General features: G+C 47.0%; 1 protein-coding gene across 1 annotated transcript in view; it reads right to left on the minus strand.

The window, feature by feature from the left end:
* LOC141154116 (BTB/POZ domain-containing protein KCTD12-like) overlaps positions 1-20,286 on the minus strand; it is a 179,037-nt gene extending 158,751 nt beyond the window's left edge. The window contains exon 1 of the mRNA XM_073639588.1: positions 20,053-20,286. The gene's annotated coding sequence lies outside the window, so the exon portion shown is untranslated. The remainder of the gene's footprint in view (positions 1-20,052) is intronic.
* Between the last annotated feature and the right edge of the window lie 614 nt (positions 20,287-20,900).

Below are 20,900 nucleotides of genomic sequence, written 5' to 3' on the forward strand. Positions count from 1 at the left end.
CACACTGCTGAAGAGTTGTGGGCAGCTCTGAAAGAGCAGGCAGATCTGTGGCTGACACCGCTTAACCTACAGCCAGGCATGGTCATGTGTGACAATGGCCGGAACCTGGTGGCGGCTCTGAAGCGAGACGAGCTCACGCATATACCATGCCTGGCCCATGTGCTTAATCTCGTGGTTCAGCAGTTTCTCAAAACCTATCCGGATCTGTCGTATGTGCTTGTCAAAGTACGCTCCATGTGTGCCCATTTTAGGAAGTCAGTTACAACTTCGGCCGCCCTTGCCGTGCTTCAGCAGCGTTTGCAGCTTCCAGCTCACCGACTGGTGTGCAATGTCCCCACGCATTGGAACTCAACATTGCAGATGTTGGGAAGGATTTGTGAGCAGCAGAAGGCAGTTGTTGACTACCAGCATCAACAAGGTCGTCTGTATTCAGGTCAGACTCCACACATAAGCCTCAGAAGTGGGCATGGATGTCAGACATCTGTGCCAACCTCCAAAATTTTGAGGACTCCACCAAGATGGTGAGCGGCGATAACACCACAATTAGCGTCACCATCCCGCTTCTCTGTCTTCTGAAACGCTCGCTGTTTACAATTAAAGAGGAGGCATTGCAGGCAGAGAACGATGAGATGGAGCAAGGAAGCATAAAGGGTGATTCCATACAGCCCAGCCTCATCTCATCCCATCCCAACGTGGATTGGGTGACAATGAGGAAGAGGAGGAGGAGCTAGTTTCCTGCACTATAGACAGTACTACCCGCACAACTGTCATACCGTCTGTTCAGCGTGGATAGCCTGAGGAGAGGGAGAAGGAGGAAGAGGAGGAGGATGAGAGCATGGTCAGTTGCCCTCTTGGTGAGGACATGGAAGTCTTGCCTGTTAGCAGTCTGGCACACATGGCTGAGTTTATGTTACACTGCCTTTCCCGTGACCCTCGCGTTCTCCAAATTTTAGGTGACAGTCATTACTAGTTGGTGACACTTCTAGACCCCAATCTACAAGGAGAACTTTCTATCTCTTATTCCCAAGGCGGAGAGGTCTGCTAAAATGGGGCAGTACCAGAATGCCCTTATTGCGGAATTATTAAAAAAATTCCCATCTGAAAACGCTGGCAGCAGAGGTCACAGTTCGTTTGACAATCAAGGACTACAGGTGAGAGAGACAAAAATCCAATCCAGCAGAGCAGGGAAACACTTTCAAAGTTCTGGGACAGTTTTCTCAGACCCTACCATCGCACAGGCCCTGAGGTGCGGGGTACTCTCACAAAGAGGAAAAAGTTTGGGAAGATGCTTAAGGAGTAACTTCCCGACCGTACCAACGTCCTCCGTGATTCCTATGTGCCTTATAATTATTGGGCATCCAAGCTGGACACGTGGCATGAACTGGCTCTCTACGCCTTGCAGGTCTTGGCCTGCTCTGCCGCTAGTGTTTTGTCAGAGCGGGTTTTTAGTGCCGCCGGGAGAATTATAACTGATAGGCGCATCTGCCTGTCAATTGAAAATGCTGACAGGCTGACTCTTATAAAAATGAACAAGGGTTGGATTTGGCTAGACTTCTCAACACCACCGAATGATAGCAGTGTAACATAAACTCATATACAGTGTCTTTTTTTTGGGAGGTCTAACTCTATTCCCATGCACCTCTGTCATCCCACCCAGACAAGATATTTGCTCTTGTCCTCCTTTTTCTCCTCATCCTCCACCACCATATCTACCATATCAACATCTACAGTACGTCTCTTGCAAGGGGCTTTGGAGTGCCTCCAAATGTTTGGCAGCCCTTGCTTTCACTGCATAGGCAATAACAGTATGGGAGACCCATTTCCTAATAATGAGAACATTTTTTTCATGAGGCGCTCCTCTACCTCTCTTGCAAGGGGCATTGGAGTTCCTCTAAATTTTTGGCAGACGTTGCAGTCACTGCATAAGCAATAACAGTATGGGAGACCCGCTCCTTTCTAATGGGAACATTTTTTTTTACTGAGGCCCTCCTCTATGTCTCTTCAAAGAGGTATTGGGGTGCGTCCAAATTTTTGGCAGCCCTTGCATTCACTGCATATGCAATAACAGTATAGGAGATCCACTCGTTAATAATGTAAACAACAAAGCATAGCCGGCTGATGGCTCTCCAACAATAGTAAGGGCCGACTGCTGGTCCTTTAGGAATAGTAAGGGCCGCCTGATGGCCCTATAAAAATAGGATTTTTGACTTTCAGAGTTCCTCTTTCATAAATGAAACAGGATGTGTCTGATCATGTCTCGCACATCACATGACAAGATAAGGTAGTAAAATTTTAAAATGACATTTCCCAGTGAGTGTATTTTTCCCCGTTGAAAGCAATTCAAAAGTGCAAAACCACTACGTGTGAACATAGCCCAAGGTGTGGAGGAGCATTTTTGTTTTTATTCATTTATTTTGCCTTATATTCAAGTCATTACCCTGGAAAGGATGTTCCTTAACATTTTTCCCAGGAAAATCCATTTTAGTTTCGTTTTGGTATGTTTTATTGTGAGTCCGTAAAAGTGGCGTAACACTCTGATAACGTTGTTAACCGCAGTGATGTGGGAGTCAGAGATGCTTCCAGGGGTCTTCCCCATGCTGTTCCCATGTCATATGAGCACTGTTCCCATCGATTTGGGCACTTTTGCAGACCGCTGGGGGGGGGGGCCGCTGGAAAAATGCTTGAATTTCCCATAGATTTACATTGGGCTCATTATCTCAGACCGAGCACTCGAGTATTCCAATTTGCTCGACTCGAACAATGAGCACCCGAGCATTTAAGCTCTCGCTCATCACTAGAAATGATCTCTAAAAGGCCAAAAGTTAAAGATGACACATTTCATTTGCACTTTACGCAAAAAAATGTATTTTCAGTGTGCTTGAGTAATGAAGTAGTACACCACAATTAGATTAAGGGCTCATACCCATATGTGAGAAAAAAAACGGTCCGATTTCTGGACCGAAAAAATGGACAAGTGCCATGCGATTGCTATGCGATTTTTGACACCTAGCATCCGTATGACATCCATATGCAATGCGTTTTTTTTCTCTGCAACTATTATTCTGCAACCATTTACAGGACCATTTACAGTGTTCTATGCTACAGAATGGTAATGTATCCGTAAAAATCGGATGGCATATGGATGGTCCGTATGCCGTCCATTTTTTTTCTCGCACCCATTGACTTGCATTGGCGAGTCTCGTCACAGATACGCGGCAAATCTCAGCATGCTACGATTTTTTTCTCAGTCCAATTTCAGCTGAGAAAAATATTGCAGATGAGATGTAATCCATTGAATAACATTAGTCAGAGTGCAATCTGATTTTTTTATCGGATTGCACTCGTCCGTTTTTCTCGCGAGTATGAGCCCTAAGTCTTTTATTTATCCCTAAGTAAAATGAGCTGAGCGCTCTGACCTGTTATCCTTACACTGTGGAAGCATAAAATGGCACTCCTTGGCTGACCCTCGTCTTTCATACTACCTGTGAAAGCCTTGTTAATTGCACCAGAGCATGTGATGTGATAGCTGCAGGGCATTATAGAAATCAATCACGGCGGCGCTTGATGTCTTCAGTACACTCTAGTGTGTAACATGTCACCAGCGTTTCGTTTTTTGGGGGGAGAGTCAATCCTTGTAAATCGAAGGGAAAAGTATTCAAATAACGAGGACTTGTGAATTTCAGAAAATTTGACTCAAAGTCAATCCTTCACGGATCGATCTGCTCAACTCTACCTGATATCTTAACGCTTTACTGGAAAATGTAGGCTCTGAATGTAGTGAAGATAAATTGCTATAATTCATATGCATTGTTTTATACTTCTAAATCCCCATATCTTCCACTGATTCCTGAATGTCAAATAATCTGTGTGAAATATAACTGTCTCCCTCATCCTGCCTTTTGGTAACTCAATTATCTGCTAACTTCTACCTCTGAAACCTCTGTTATGGTTAATTTTTTAATATCTAGATATCATCATTAATTTAGAAAAAAACAATTTATATTTTTGCTATGTCTGAAGTCGGCTTGAGTGTTTTCTGATTTTATATTGTGGAATGTCTGACTAAGATACTTGTTTCCTGTGAAGTCCTTGTCAAGAAGGTTTACGCTGGGCCAAAGGATATGTGTTTGTTACTGATAAGTCTATTTCGGTTTTCTGTTCAGTTGTATGTAACAATGAAGTTCCGTTCTGTCTAGCTAATAAATATGGTGAGTCTTTGTTGCCACACCAGAAGACTCTACCTGCTGACAAGGCATGTCACATGTATTCTGTCTCTCTTCCTTCATCGATGAAGTATCTTAATTTGAATCTCACTGGCAATGTGAAGACCCTTTGCTGTCTATTCCAAAGTTCTCCTTAAAACAAAGAGGGTCTCCGTAACACCTCACACCACTTCTCATGCCAGACTCTTAGATGTAGCAGACTGCGTCTGGGTGTCCGCCTCCAGAAGGCGAATACGCCCGAAAATGTTCACTCTGTCAGCACTATTATAGTCTATGGCTCTGTCGGTGCATGAGCCCGAATCCCATTCAGATATAAGTCTCGACGGGAGAAACTAATGGGTGCCAGAATGCAGAGTGAAAGCCCCCTAAATGGTGGCAGCTTTGAAGGTCTTGGGTGTGTGGACTGGTTGGAGGTACGTGTTGTACTCAATCTGTAGTCTGAGTGAGGGTGCAAGTATGAAATTGAGCTGTAGAGTGATGGGGACTAGTGTTGAGCGAACATGCTCAACACTGCTCAGTACTCGCCCGAGCATCACGCTACTCGGGATGTTCGGCGAGCACCGAGCATTTCCGGGGTTGCTCGGCGGGAGCTCGGGTCTCCGCCCTGCATGTTTGGCGCTCTTTACAGAGCCAATGAACATGCAGGGATTGCCAGCCAGTCACTGTAATGCCGCAGCCATGTTGGTTGTGGGCATTACAGTGATTGGCTGGCCGCACAGCGTCACCTCGAGTATTTAAAACCGGGCGCCGCCATCTTGAACACAGATGGCTGGGATCAGACAGTGTAGGGACAGCGCTGCTGATTTAGGGAGAGATATATACCGCAAAATAGTTAGTCTAGGGTCTGTAAAGGCTGCCAGATCAAACAAACAGTCCTTCTCAGGACTAATATCCATCCCAGATATCAGGTAGGCAGGCTGTATAGGAGACGCAGTGGTTATACCAGCAAACGCTGCATTACAGTCCTGTGTGCTCCTGTTGCTGAAATGGCTGGACTTAGCTCCAGGTCTCTGGGGCCAGGAAAAATCCTTTTTTTTTCATCTAAATCCTATTTTTTTTTCCTCCTTCACACTGTACAAATACCCGTCTTATTAACCTTTTGGTGTCCCTGACCCCCAAAAAAAAAAAGTCTAAAAAAAACAGTTTGAGTGTGTCGCTCACTGTTCAGCCGCAAATATATGTATTTAAAAAAGTCTGGTATACACCAGTAAATTATCATAGAATCATAGAATGGTAGAGTTGGAAGGGACCTCCTGGGTCATCTGGTCCAACCCCCTGCTCAAAGCAGGATTCACTAGATCATCTCAGACAGATGTGTGTCCAGCCTCTGTTTGAAGACGTCCATTGAAGGGGAACTCACCACCTCTCGTGGCAGCCTGTTCCACTCATTAATCACCCTAACTGTCAAAAAGTTTTTTCTAATATCTAATCTGTGTCTCCTCCCATTTAGTTTCATCCCATTGCTTCTAGTCTTTCCTTGTGCAAATGAGAATAAAGATGATCCTTCTACAATGTGACAGCCCTTGACATATTTGTAGACAGCTATTAAGTCTCCTCTCAGTCTTCTTTTTTGCAAGCTAAACATTCCCAAATCCTGCAACTGTGGTTTTGCTGTTCCACGGTAAAAAAATTCTATTATCCTGCTTTTGGCATTTTTTGCCATAAAAAAAAACTAATAGTGTCTCCCTGATTTTTCAGACACAAATATATCTGTTGAAAATAGTCTGGTGTAGGCCCGAGAATTAGAAGTGTGGTTTTGCAGTTCCACGGGTCAAATCTCTGTATTATCCTGCTTTTGCCATTTTTGGCCGTAAAGAAAAACAGTAATAGTGTCTCCTGATTGTTCAGACACAAATATATCTGTTGAAAATAGTCTGGTGTAGGCCCGAGAAATAGAAGTGTGGTTTTGCAGTGCCACGGTTCAAACCTCTGTATTATCCACTTTTGGGACATTTGTATCTAAAAAAAAACAGTTTGAGTGTGTCGCTCACTGTTCAGCCACAAATATATCTATTTAAAATTGTCTGGTATACCCCAGTAAACAATAACTGTGGTTTTGCCTTTGCACGGTAAAAAATCTCTATTATTCAGCTTTTGGTATTTTTTCCGTAAAGAAAAACAGTAATAGTTTCTCCCTGATTGTTCAGATTGTTTAAAAGAGTCGGGTGTAGACCAGAGAAATAGAACTGTGGTTTTCCTCTTCCACGGTTCTAATCTACTTTATATTACCCTTTTTTCATTGATAGTGCGAGTGTAAGCTATTTTACTTCCTTTACAATGGGCAAGGCGCATGGCAAGGGACGTGGAACTGGACGTTCTGGTGATGGTTCGTGCAGAGGAAGGGGCCGTGGCCAAGGTGAAAATGTGCCACAACCAACAGCCACATCTCACTCCCACTTCTTGACCGAATTACTAGGGAAGCACAGAACAACACCACTATTGCGAACTGATCAGTGTGAACAGGTTATTAATTGGATAGCAGATAATACTTCCAGTTACCTGGGCACCACCACCTCCGGTCTGTCTTCCACACGGTCAACTCTTAGTAGCCGTGAGTCTCAACCGTATACTCCTACTCACCCTGATGCTCCTTCCTCCCACCATGCCGAGTGTCGTCAGACAGCAACTGATCCCACACTTGGACACTCTGAAGAACTGTTCACTGGTCCATTTCCAGATTTGTGCCCCTCGCCTGCTCCGTTTGAACTGGTGAAAGAGGAGATCCTATGTAGCGATGCCCAAATATTTGAACAGCCACGGCCACAGGAAGTCGACACTGGCAATTTGTCACCAGAGGTGGACGATGACGAGAAACAATTGCCAGGAAGTGAGGAGGAGGATCGTGGTGCGCAAGTGGAAGAGGAGGAGGTGGTGGATGATCTAGTAACTGACCCAACGTGGCAGGAGGACATGCAGAGCGAGGCCAGCAGCACACAGGGTGAGGGAGGCAGAGTACCCCAACAGGCAGGAAGAAGCAGTGTGGTGGCCGCACACAGAAGGCAGGCAACAGTTCGCCGTAACACCAACACGAGGGACGTTGCCAGTACAACCTGTAGGTCTTCCAGAGTCTGGAATTTTTTTAAAGACTCTGCTGATAACCCCAAAAAGGCCATTTGTACCACCTGCCATGCCAGCATCAGCAGGGGTGACAAAACTACCATCCTGACCACCACCAGCATGATCAGGCACATGGCAGCAAAGCACCCAACTTTGTGGGGTGAACTCCAGGGTCCACGACCAGTGTCAGCGGTGTCACCACTGCTTCTTCCGCTGTTGTGCGTGCAATAGAACCCCCTATTGTGTGTGCAAGGCAATCCCCTGTCCATACTGCATGCAAAGATGCCCTCTCCTCTCAGTCTTCACTTGTTATGGCAGTTTCTCAAGAAACAGCATCAACGTCCACGTCCATTTCCCACCGCAGCGTTCAATTGTCCATATCCCAGACCTTTGAACGAAAGCGGAAATTCGCAGCCAACGCCCCACAGGCCACAGTCCTAAATTCGCACATTTCATGACTGCTTGCGTTGGAAATGCTGCCTTTTAGGCGGGTGGAGACGGAATCCTTACACAACCTTATGGCGGTGGCCGACCCTCGGTACTCGGTCCCCAGCCGACACTATTTTGCCCGGTGTGCCATCCCCGCACTACACAAGCACGTGTCCCAAAACATCTGCCGTGCCCTCAACAACGCAGTTACTGGGAGAGTCCACCTGACAACGGACACGTGGACAAGTGCTTGAGGCCAGGGACGGTACATCTCCCTGACGGCACACTGGGTAAACATAGTGGAAGCCGGGACCCAGTCGGACCTTGGGACGGAACACGTCCTCCCCACACCGAGGATTGCGGGCCCTATGTCAGTCATAGTTGCCCCCACAGTGTATAGCTCCTGCGCATCATCCTCCTCCTCCTCCTCCTCATGTTCAGCCTCCATCTCAGATATCAACACATCAGTTACAAGCTGGAAGCACTGCAGTACTGCCTCAGCCAAGCGGCAACAGGCTGTGCTGAAACTCATAAGCTTAGGTGAGAAACCTCACACTGCTTGTGAGTTGTGGACAGCTGTGAAAGAGCAGGCAGATCTGTGGCTGACACCGCTGAACCTACATCCAGGCATGGTCATGTGTGACAATGGCCGTAACCTGGTGGCGGCTCTGAGGCGAGGCGAGATCACACACGTACCATGCCTGGCTCATGTGCTTAACCTCGTGGTTCAGCGGTTTCTTAAATCGTACCCCGAGTTGCCAGATCTGCTCGTCAAAGTACGCCACCTGTCAGCTCATTTTTGCAAGTCGGCTACAGCTTCCGCCGCCCTTGCTGTGTTGCAGCAGCGTTTGCAGCTTCAATCACACCTACTGGTGTGTGATGTCCCCACACGTTGGAACTCTACCCTCCACATGTTGCAAAGGATTTGTGAGCAGAAGAGAGCAGTTGTGGAGTACCAGCTGCAACAAGGCCGTCGATATTCAGGCCAGACTCCACACATAAGACCTCAGGAGTGGACCTGGATGTCTGACATCTGTACCATCTTGACAAACTTTGAGGAGTCCACCAAGATGGTGAGTGGCGATGACGCCATCATTAGCGTCAGCATTCCACTTGTCTGTCTTTTGCAACGCTCTCTGCAGAGAATTAAAGAGGAGGCATTGCAGCCAGAGTATGATGAGATGGATCAAGAAGCCGTAGCGGTCGATTACACACAGCTCAGCCTCATCTCATCCCAACGTTCATTGGGGGACAATGAGGGAGAGGAGGAGGAGGAGGAGGAGGAAGAACAGGAGCTTGTATCATGCGCTGTAGACGGTAGTACCTGTACAACTGTCATACCGTCGGTTCAGTGTGGGTGGCCTGAGGACAGGGGGGAGGAGGAGGAGAGCATGGTCAGTCGTCATCTTGGTGAGGACATGGAAGTCTTGCCCGTTATCAGTCTGGCACGCATGGCTGACTTTATGTTATGCTGCCTTAACCATGACCCTCACGTTGTCAAAATGTTGGGTGACAGTCATTACTGGTTGGTGACACTTTTAGACCCCCGCTCCAAGGAGAACTTTCACTCTCTTATTCCTGAGGTGGAGAGGTCTACAAAAATGGGGCAGTACCAGAAGGCCCTTGCTGCAGAACTGTTAAAAAAATTCCCATCTGAACACGCTAGCGGCAGAGGTCACAGTTCGTTGCCCAACTAAGGTGTACATGCGAGAGAGACGCAACTCCAATCCAGCAGAGGCAGAGGAACACTGTCAATGTTCTGGGACAATTTTCTCAGACCCTCCCTTCGGACAGACCCTGAGGAGCGGGGTACTCTCACAAGGAGTGGAAAGTTTCAAAATATGGTGAGGGAGTACCTTGCCGATCGTACCAGCGTCCTCCGTGATTCCTCTGTGCCTTTTAATTATTGGGTATCCAAGCTGCACACTTGGAATGAACTCACTCTGTACGCCTTGGAGGTCCTGGCCTGCCCTGCCGCTAGCGTGTTATCGGAGCATGTTTTTAGTGCTGCTGGGGGAATTATAACTGATAAGCGCACTCGCCTGTCAACTGACAATGCTGACAAGCTGACCGTTATCAAAATGAACAAGGGATGGATTGGGCCAGACTTCTCAACACCACCAAATGACAGCAGAGTAACATACAGTGCCTACAAGTAGTATTCAACCCCCTGCAGATTTAGCTGGTTTGATAAGATGCAAATAAGTTAGAGCCTTCAAACTGCAAACGAGAGTAGGTTTTATGAACAGAAGCATAAATCTTACAAACCAAAAAGTTATGTTGCTCAGTTGAATTTTATTAAATTTTAAACATAAAAGTGTGGGTCAATTATTATACAACCCCTATGTTTAATATTTTGTGGAATAACCCTTGTTTGCAATTACAGCTAATAATCGTCTTTTATAAGACCTGATCAGGCCGGCACAGGTCTGTGGAGTTATCTTGGCCCACTCCTCCATGCAGATCTTCTCCAAGTTATCTAGGTTCTTTGGGTGTCTCATGTGGACTTTATTCTTGAGCTCCTTCCACAAGTTTTCAATTGGGTTAAGGTCAGGAGACTGACTAGGCCACTCCAACACCTTGACTTTTTCCCTCTTGAACCAGGCCTTGGTTTTCTTGGCTGTGTGCTTTGGGTCGTTGTCTTGTTGGAAGATGAAATTACGACCCATCTTAAGATCCTTGATGGAGGAGCGGAGGTTCTTGGCCAAAATCTCCAGGTAGGCCGTGCTATCCATCTTCCCATGGATGCGGACCAGATGGCCAGGCCCCTTGGCAGAGAAACAGCCCCACAGCATGATGCTGCCACCACCATGCTTGACTGTAGGGATGGTATTCTTGGGGTCGTATGCAGTGCCATCCCGTCTCCAAACGTCACGTGTGTGGTTGGCACCAAAGATCTCGATCTTGGTCTCATCAGACCATAGAACCTTGAACCAGTCTGTCTCAGAGTCCTCCAAGTGATCATGAGCAAACTGTAGACGAGCCTTGACATGACGCTTTGAAAGTAAAGGTACCTTACGGGCTCGTCTGGAACGGAGACCATTGCGGTGGAGTACGTTACTTATGGTATTGACTGAAACCAATGTCCCCACTGCCATGAGATCGTCCCGGAGCTCCTTCCTTGTTGTCCTTGGGTTAGCCTTGACTCTTCGGACAAGCCTGGCCTCAGCACGGGAGGACACTTTCAAAGGCTGTCCTGGCCGTGGAAGGCTAACAGTAGTTCAATAAGCCTTCCACTTACGGATGATGCTCCCAACAGTGGAGACAGGTAGGCCCAACTCCTTGGAAAGGGTTTTGTACCCCTTGCCAGCCTTGTGACCCTCCACGATCTTGTCTCTGATGGCCTTGGAATGCTCCTTTGTCTTTCCCATGTTGACCATGTCTGAGTGCTGTTCACAAGTTTGGGGAGGGTCTTAAATAGTCAGAAAAGGCTGGCAAAAGAGATCTTTAATCCACACATGTGAAGCTCATTATTCTTGGTGCCTGAACTACTTCTTAATACTTTTGGGGGACCAAACAGAATTCTTGTGGTTTGAGGGGTTGAATAATAAATGACACTCTGAATTACCTTTTAACGCTTTTAAAAAAAAAAAAAAAAAAAAATTTGCTGCAGTGCATTTTCCACTTCCAGGCTGATCTACAGTACAAATGTCACAATGCCAAGTTAATTCCGCATGTGTCAACCAGCTAAATCTGCAGGGGGTTGAATACTACTTGTAGGCACTGTAAAGCCAAATCCACTGTGTTATTTCGGGAGGTGTATTCACATGCACCGCTTCACACCCACACATGGGTATACGCTTCCTCATTTCGGCTGTTTTATCTTCTTCTCCTTATCCTCAGCCTCCACCACCACTATACCACCACAGTGACCGTGGTCCGTGTTGCCATTATTGAAAGTTCCTCCGTCCTTATTTTTGTCAGCTTTTGCTTGGAAAGCATAAGCAAAGACTGTGGGAGACCCACTCCCCAATAATGGGAATAATATTTTTAAGATGCTGTACTGTATGGCTCTTGTAAGGGGCATTAAAACCGTCTTGTTAAGCTACTGTGACCTCCACCACTTTTCCAAGGGGCATTAAAACCGTCTTGTTAAGCTACTGGGACCTCCATGTCTCTTCTGAGGGGCATTAAAAGCGTCTTGTTAAGCTACTGCGACCTCCACCACTTTTCCGAGGGGCAATAAAACCATCTTGTTAAGCTACTGGGACCTCCACGTCTCTTCCGAGGGGCATTAAAACCATCTTGTTAAGCTACTGTGACCTCCACCACTTTTCCAAGGGGCATTAAAACCGTCTTGTTAAGCTACTGTGACCTCCACCACTTTTCCAAGGGGCATTAAAACCGTCTTGTTAAGCTACTGGGACCTCCACGTCTCTTCTGAGGGGCATTAAAAGCGTCTTGTTAAGCTACTGCGACCTCCACCACTTTTCCGAGGGGCAATAAAACCATCTTGTTAAGCTACTGGGACCTCCACGTCTCTTCCGAGGGGCATTAAAACCATCTTGTTAAGCTACTGTGACCTCCACCACTTTTCCAAGGGGCATTAAAACCGTCTTGTTAAGCTACTGTGACCTCCACCACTTTTCCAAGGGGCATTAAAACCGTCTTGTTAAGCTACTGGGACCTCCACGTCTCTTCTGAGGGGCATTAAAAGCGTCTTGTTAAGCTACTGCGACCTCCACCACTTTTCCGAGGGGCAATAAAACCATCTTGTTAAGCTACTGGGACCTCCACGTCTCTTCTGAGGGGCATTAAAAGCGTCTTGTTAAACCACTCTGATCTCCACAGCTCTTCCAAGGGACATTGAAATGTTGTTTTTAATTAAATCTAACCTCCACGACTCTTCGAACGGGCATTGCATCTCCTCCTAATTTTTGGCAGCTTTTGCTTGGAAGGCATAAGCAAAGACTAAAGGAGACCCACTCCCCAATAATGGGAATAATGTTTGTAATATGCTGTACTGCATGGCTCTTGTAAGGGGCATTGCAAGTTCCTCCATCCTAATTTTTGGCAGCTTTTGCTTGGAAGGCATAAGCAAAGACTATGGGAGACCGACTCCCCAATAATGGGAATAATGTTTGTAATATGCTGTACTGCATGGCTCTTGTAAGGGGCATTGCAAAGTTCCTCCGTCCTAATTTTTGGCAGCTTTTGCTTGGAAGGCATAAGCAAAGACTATGGGAGACCCACTCCCCAATAATGGGAATGACGTTTTTAAGATGCTGTACTGTATGGCTCTTGTAAGGGGCATTAAAACCGTCTTGCTAAGCTACTGTGACCTCCACTACTTTTCCGAGGGGCATTAAAACCGTCTTGTTAAGCTACTGTGACCTCCACGTCTCTTCCAAGGGGCATTCAAACCATCTTGTTAAGCTACTGGGACCTCCACGTCTCTTCTGAGGGGCATTAAAACCGTCTTGTTAAGCTACAGGGACCTCCACATCTCGTCAAAGGAGCATTAAAAGCGTCTTCTTAAGCCACTCTGAACTCCACAGCTCTTCCAAGGGGCATTGAACTGTTGTTTTTAATTACCTCTAACCTCCACGACTCTTCCAACAGGCATTGCATTTCCTCCTAATTTTAGTCAGCTTTTGCTTTTCAATGCAAAGGCGAAAACTAAGGGAGACCCACTCCCCAATAATGGGTAGAAGGTTTTTAGTACGCTGTAATCCATGTCTGTTTCAAGGGGCATTGCAGTTCCTCATAATTTTTGGAAAGCCTTCCATTCACGGCTTAGGCCAACAGTGTACAGGAGACCCAGTTGCTATAAATGGAAAAAACGATTTAGTTAAGGCCCTCTGACCTCCATGTCATTTCCAAGGGGCATTGGAGAGCCTCGAAATTTTTGGTAGGCATTGTACTCCCACCGGAGGAGTCTGGTTCTCTGGTGGGCTCGTCCAATGCTGCCCTAAAACAGGCCAGGCTAAGAAAAGTGTGTGGGGGAAGTTGACAAGAGAAATAGGGGCGGCTGGGGGCCGTTTATGGACACCCGGCTGCCCCCAGGCGGCTGGGGACCGAGTGTGGACACCCAGCCGCCGGGCGGCTGGGGACTGAGTATGGATACCAGGCCGCGAACGCAGCCATGACGTGGTGGCCAGATTCCGCCTCCACATGCCTAAAAGGCCCAATTTCAAGTGCAAGCAAGCAGTATGGTATTGCAGCCTGGTGGTGGGTGAGTGGCAGGCTGCATACTTGCGCTTGCATTGCAAGGAATGGGAGAGGTACAATTGAACACTGCCATGGGACAAGGACTTGAACGGGGATAGTTGCAAGTCTGCAACGACAGGTGCAGGGTGGGAGGCATCTTCGCATGTACCATGAACAGGGGTTTGGCATGCACACACTACAGCGGAATAGGCTGTCCTTCCCACTAAATGCACTGGGGAGGGCACAGGTAATGTTTTGGTATGCGCGCTTAATCTTATGTATAAAGCACACCGGGACAAATAGGGGTGTCTGGGGACAGAGTATGGATATCTTGCTGCCGTAGCAGCCATGATGTAGTGGCCAGCTTCGGCCTCCTCCAAACTAAAAGGCCCCATTTCAAGTGCAAGCTAGCAGTATGGTATTGCAGCCTAGGGGTGGGTGGGTGGCAGGCTGCAGACTTACGCTTGCATTCCAAGAAAACAAAGCAGATGCTAACTTCTATCATCATCATCATGCTCCTCACCTTGGCACTCTCAACTCCCCTGATGGAGAAGCCACGGCCCACCGGAGGAGTCTGGTTCTCTGGTGGGCTTGTCCAATGCTGCCCTAAAGCAGGCCAGGCTAAGAAAAGTGTGTGGGAAGGTGACAGGAGAAATAGGGGCAGCTGGGGACCGTTTATGGACACCCGGCCGCCCCCAAGCAGCTGGGGACCGTGTGTGGACACCCGGCCGCCCCCTGGTGGCTGGGGACCGAGCGTGGATACCTCGCTGCCGAAGCAGCCATGATGTAGTGGCCAGCTTTGGCCTCCTCCAAACTAAAAGGCCCCATTTCAAGTGCAAGCAAGCAGTATGGTATTGCAGCCTGGGGGTGGGTGGTTGGCTGCATATTTGCGCTTGCATTTCAAGGAATGGGGGAGGTACAATTGAACACTGCCCTGGGACAAGGACATGCACGGGGATAGTTGCAAGTCTGCATCTTCTGATGCGGCAAGGATCACTTATGATGGGCACACTTTTAAGCAGTGACCTGGGTGTCAGAGATGCTTCCAGGGGTCTTCCCCATGCTGTTCCCATGTCTTTTCAGCACTGTATGCATGTGTCACACAGCACATGGCCAGATAAGGTTGTAAAATGTTAAAATGACATTTCCCGGTGAATGCATTTGTCACGGTTGAAAGCAATACTAAAGTGCAAAAACTCATAAAAAATGCTACTTGTAAACATAGCCCAAGTTGTGGAGGAGTATTTTTTGGGGGGGTTATTTATTTTACCTTATACACAAGTCTTTACCCTGGAAAGGAAGTTCCTTAACATATTTCACAGGAAAGCAGTTTCACTTTCGTTTTTGAACGTTTTATTGTGAGCCCGTAAAACTGGTTTAATACCTCTGACCACGTTGTTGACAGCAGTGACCTGGGGGTCAGAAATGCTTCCAGGGGCGATCCCCATGCTGTCCCCATGTCATTTGAGCACTGTCACTATCGTTTTGGGCACTTGTTAGGCTTTTAAAAGGCTGCCGGGGGTGCCACCGCAAAAATGCTCGAGTCTCCCCTAGACTAACATTGGGCTCGTTGCTCGGGTTCGAGCACCCAAGCATTTTAGTGCTCGCTCAACACTAATGGGGACCCCTTATAGACACCCCCACATAAAGGAGACAGAGTAAGCACCCATTCATAACACTAAATCACAGACAAATTTTTATTATACAAAAGTTACCGTACTTAAAATTGTCAATAAAGTTAAAGCATTCGCTTTAAAGCTATGTTCACACACATGAATAACAAGGTAAAAAAACTCATAAATAGCAATACAACAACTATTTTGCATCCATAATTAAGCCCAGAAAACCTTAGAGTGTATTAAACCAAAATAATCTTTATTATATAATACATTAAAAACAATAGCAAATCAGAGTGCCTCTAAAGAATACAGGGATATATAGGCGTACCAAATACCAGTCAGAATAGGGGATTTTTCCATGTAGTACTACATAACAAGTTGGTTAATAATAAATAGAAAACTTGCATATTATATATACTTAAAACCAAAACAATTCCACCCCTTCTAAATCCAGCGCAATGCCTGATAGCAGCTAATCACAAAGTATTTATTGTTGATATGGTGCTATTGTGCGTATCCTGAAAAGTCATACTTATTTGCATACTTATCTACTATATAATTGTCTTATCCCGTCTGTCTGTCTGTCTGTCTGTCTGGATTTCTGTCTGTCTGTCTGTCTGTCCAGGAAATCCCGCGTAGCTCATTGGTCCGGCAGCGGCCAATCAGTGCCGCGGGATTTCTGAAAAAAGATGGCAGCCGTTAGCGGCTCATCTGCGGGACAGAGCTCAGCGGCGATGCAGCCCGGCCGGTAACAGCAGAAGGACCTCGACCGCCGGACCCATCTGCGGGACGGAGATGCAGCCGGGAGATGACCGGCGCGAGGCGCTCATCTCCCGGCCGGTAGCAGCGGAAGGAACGCCGGCGTCGCTGACCTCCATGCGGAAGGGAGGACCGGGGAGCAGCGCTGGTGGTCGGGATACTTCTGCTGCGAGCAGTCGCTCATCTCCCGGCTTCTCGCAGCGGAAGTAGCCGCACAGGCAGCGGTGCTCCCCGGTCCTCACTAATACGATTCCGCTCCCCGGTCCTCACCAATACGATTCGCTGATTGGTCGCGCTCTCCGCACGCGACCAATCAGTGATCTTGGCGCTAAAGTTAAACACCGCTCTGCTGATTGGTCGCGGCCGCTGCCCGCGACCAATCACCGATTTGGGCGCCACATTTAAATAGCGGCCGCGACCAATCACCGATCTTACCACCACATTTAAACACTGCTGTGTGATTGGTCGCGGACGCCAGACGCGACCAATCAGCGAGCTTATCGCCAAATTTAAACAACGCTCTGCTGATTGGTCGCGGACGCCAGACGCGTCCAATCAGCGAGATTGGCGCCAAATTTAAACAACGCTCTGCTGATTGGTCGCGGACTCCAGCCGCGACCAATAAGCGAGATTGGCGCCCAATTTAAACAATGCTCTTGTGTCACCCTGGCCTGGATGCCACAAAGTGTAATAAAGCTGTGTCTGAGAGCAGGGGGGAGGTTCTCTAGTCAGGGGAACATTAGCATGCAGTACCTCCTGTCTCAGGCCAGTAGGGGGAGCAGGCAGCCCCTATAAAAGATGGTACTGAGGGCAGGGTTAGAGAGAACTTGAAGGCCTGTCTCAGGACTGAGACTTGTTCCAGAGAAGGGACAGACAGTTTTGTATTGCACCTAAGAGGAAGTGTGGCAGGAGGAGAGCCACAAGCCAGAGACAAGAGGCGAAGAGAGCCTGTCTTGGCAGATAAAAGACTTACTTTACCAGACTTTGGTGTCTGAGGCTGGGAGGATTCTACATCCTCCAGCAGAGAACCAGTCCGCAGGGGACTGTATATTCCTTGGCCTAAGAAGCCTGGAGGCCCTGCCACAACCGAAGGGACCAGTAAAGCCGTACAAGGCTGGGAGCAGAAAGGAACCCACGTCGCAGGCCATACAGGCGAGAATACACGGAAAGCTCGGAAACGTGGGCTGTTACCCTATAACGAGGAGATAGCCAGAAGGAGCGCAGAAAGCACGGTAGGCCTACACCCTCACCCTGACCAGGGCCAATTTCCCCATTGCTCTCAAACATCCAGGTCCCCTCCTAGCTGGGACTGTTTATGGGTCAGTTTACCTGTTTCAGTAAAGACCCTGGACTGCAACCTATTGTCTGTGTGCTCCTTCGCGCCTCCAGCACTACCGGTACTGGGACTCTCACCACCATCACTCCCACCATCCATTATACTGCCCTGGGGCCGCACTCTTCCCGTGGGGAGTCATACTACCCTAGCTGCACACCTCATCAGCCCCAGCGGTCTGCATGCAGCGGCGGTTCCTAATGACCGCAAATCCACGGGTGGCGTAGTCGGACATAAACATCAGCACATAACGGACTACCACTGGCCTGACCACCCTGAGCCACGGAACCGGGTTGCCACTACTACTCCCATCGTTCCCCCTATTGCCCGGATCCGAGTGCCCCACGGCCCAGGGGGCGAGTCACTCTGCTGATTGGTCGAGGCCGCCGGCCGTGACCAATCAGCGATTTTGGCGCCCAATTTAAACCCCGCTCTGCTAATTGGTCGCGGATGCCGGCCGCGACTAATCAGCATTATTGGCGCCAAATTTAAACACCGCTCTGCTGATTGATCGCGGTCGCTGGCCGAGATCAATCAGCAGTATTGGCGCCAAATTTAAACCCCGCTCTGCTGATTGGTCACGGCCGGCAACTGTGACCAATCAGCGATTTTGGCGCCAAATTTAAACCCCGCTCTGCTGATTGCGCCCGGTCGGCCGCATACATATTCTAGAATACCCGATGCGTTAGAATCGGGCCACCATCTAGTATACTATAAGAGGTGTACTTATTATCATGTCATTTTGAGATCACATATGTGTTCTCATTAAATAGCTGCCTTCTTCCTTAATCAGCGCCACCCAGGTCTACAAGTTTGTGTCTGGTATTGCAGCTCAGCTCTGAACAAGTAAATGGTGGCGAGATGCAACACCAAACGCAACCTGTAGACAGGGGTGGCACTAGTTTTGGAAGTCAGGAGACATTTTTTTACACTTTTAATATGTAGGTTAGGCATCAGGACTGCTTATGTATTCCGGCACCTTGCACACATAGTGATAGCCACCAGCTGCTGATTAGTAGCCGGGGGGCATGGCCACTCTCTTCACTAATCACTAGGTGTCTCACCCCCACCTCTCCGTGCACATAATCTCATTAGAGGAGTACAACTGCCATTGATGCAATCAGTACCGAACACGTTGGATGCTGGAGTCTCACAATCCATGTACAGACTGCCATTTCTGGAGCAGCTTTGTAGACAAATATAAGAGAGCGGAGTCCCGGGTCCAGTCAAGGAGCGGAAGTCCGTACACACCATAGACTCAGATGTGGGAACCCAGCCTAACCGACAGTAGGGCGGCTTTATCCTTAATTCTTCTATTGAGCTTCCACATTGACCTGTATACATAACTCCTATGCTTATCTTCACCGCTTTCCTTTTCATGTGCGTTCTTGGAACATATCTTTTTACATGGTTACATTATGACAAAGACTTGTCGTATTAACATGGTTACATTATGACAAAGACTTGTCGTATTAAAATGGTTACATTATGACAAAGACTTGTCGTATTAACATGGTTACATTATGACAAAGACTTGTCGTATTAAAATGGTTACATTATGACAAAGACTTGTCGTATTAAAATGGTTACATTATGACAAAGACTTGTCGTATTAACATGGTTACATTATGACAAAGACTTGTCATATTAAAATGGTTACATTATGACAAAGACTTGTCATATTAAAATGGTTACATTATGACAAAGACTTGTCGTATTAAAATGGTTCTCCTACATAACAATTTGCTTTATCCTCGCCAGAATGGCCTCTAATATGGTTCACCACACAGACAAATAGGAGAGAATTAGGAGTGATGGCTTAAACTGTCAACTGTTGAGATTAGCAGAATTGCTTTCCTCCTAATCTCCTCCGATGGCCGAAACAAAGACTATAAATAGTCCAAGATGCAGAAGAGGATCAGAAATGCACAAGGAGCGCCGGTAAGAAAAACACCGAATACTGTGAAAGTGGGAGGTATTATATAGTCATTATTGAAATTGGTCAGGAATATGAAAATGCATGTACTTCGCTAATCTATAATGTGTTGTCCTGACTTCAATAATGGGACTATTACATTACAAACTATACACACATTCAAGAGCAACATGGAATTATAGTGCACAAGCAGACTAATTTATCAGCAATTCCTAGAGAAAACCTTAAGAAATAATCTAAAAAAAAAGTCAGATAAAATCTAAATATTTATCCTAAAATCGATGAACTCCTTACAATACTTATTTGCGATCATGGACCGTATAGGGCGGCCTTGTCTATACATCTCGCAGGGATCAAGTGGGAAAACACATGCCAATCACATGGCTAACCTAAAGAAGAGTCCGCCGTCCATTCACAGACGTCCACCAGGTAACAAATGACAACCATCAGACACTTCTATTTCCATGCAATCTGGATTGTTGTCATTATGTTGTTAGGTGACGGGTGGATAAAATAACCCCTGCAAAAGATCATAAAGTAATATACCTGTATAATGTTTTGTTGTGGAGCCTAAGGACACAGATCTGCGCTGGATATCTGGAGCTTTCTCTCCCAAGGTCTTTCTTCCTCTCCCTGACAGTAGTAATGGTGCTGAGCACTAGGCAGCGAGTCACTCCCCCCGTGTGAGGATGGCATCGTAAATGACCTTATTATAGACATCATTTACCGCTGAGATACTGGTGAATCTGCTGATGTACGCATGGCACACGGCTGACTGCAGATAATCTGCCCCAGCATCACATCTATCGATGCAGGAGTCTTCATTACAGTCAGTCTTATGTGAAAAAGTGCAGAAAACATATCTATAAACTGCACTTGTTCAAATAAGTATATATATATATATATACTGTATACGCTTTTGCACCTAGACAGTAACCATCATCTTTTTAGTTGACGAGAAAGTGACATTTTCGGGTAACAGAACATAATAAGAAGCACTCGTTTTATTATTAATGGTAGAATATCTCAAGCTGTAAAGCGACAGTAATTAGTTTCTTACGGGCTTTCATTAGTGCTGTGAGAGTGACGGGATGTAAAGCTCCGGCACCGCAGCCATCACATGGATTCACACATCCGAGCGTAATCGTCCAAGAGAAACGGACCGATGTTTTTCTCAGGTGTCTTCCGTGTTGCATCAGTTTTTTTTAACATTTATTTTTTTCCGCAGAAGCCTCTAGACTGTCTGAACTTAGTTTATGCGGTAAACCCGTGCAGAATTGGCCCCAAAAACACATTGCAAACCTTATCCCAGCATTTTCTATGAAATTTTGCAAGATCTGTTCACATGATCAAGATTTTTCCTGACAGAATTTCATGTGCGTTTACAAGAAGCA

Source organism: Phyllobates terribilis, unplaced genomic scaffold, assembly GCF_046119375.1.
Source record: "Phyllobates terribilis strain yellow unplaced genomic scaffold, ASM4611937v1 Scaffold_7__3_contigs__length_470593459, whole genome shotgun sequence".
NCBI lineage: Eukaryota > Metazoa > Chordata > Amphibia > Anura > Dendrobatidae > Phyllobates > Phyllobates terribilis.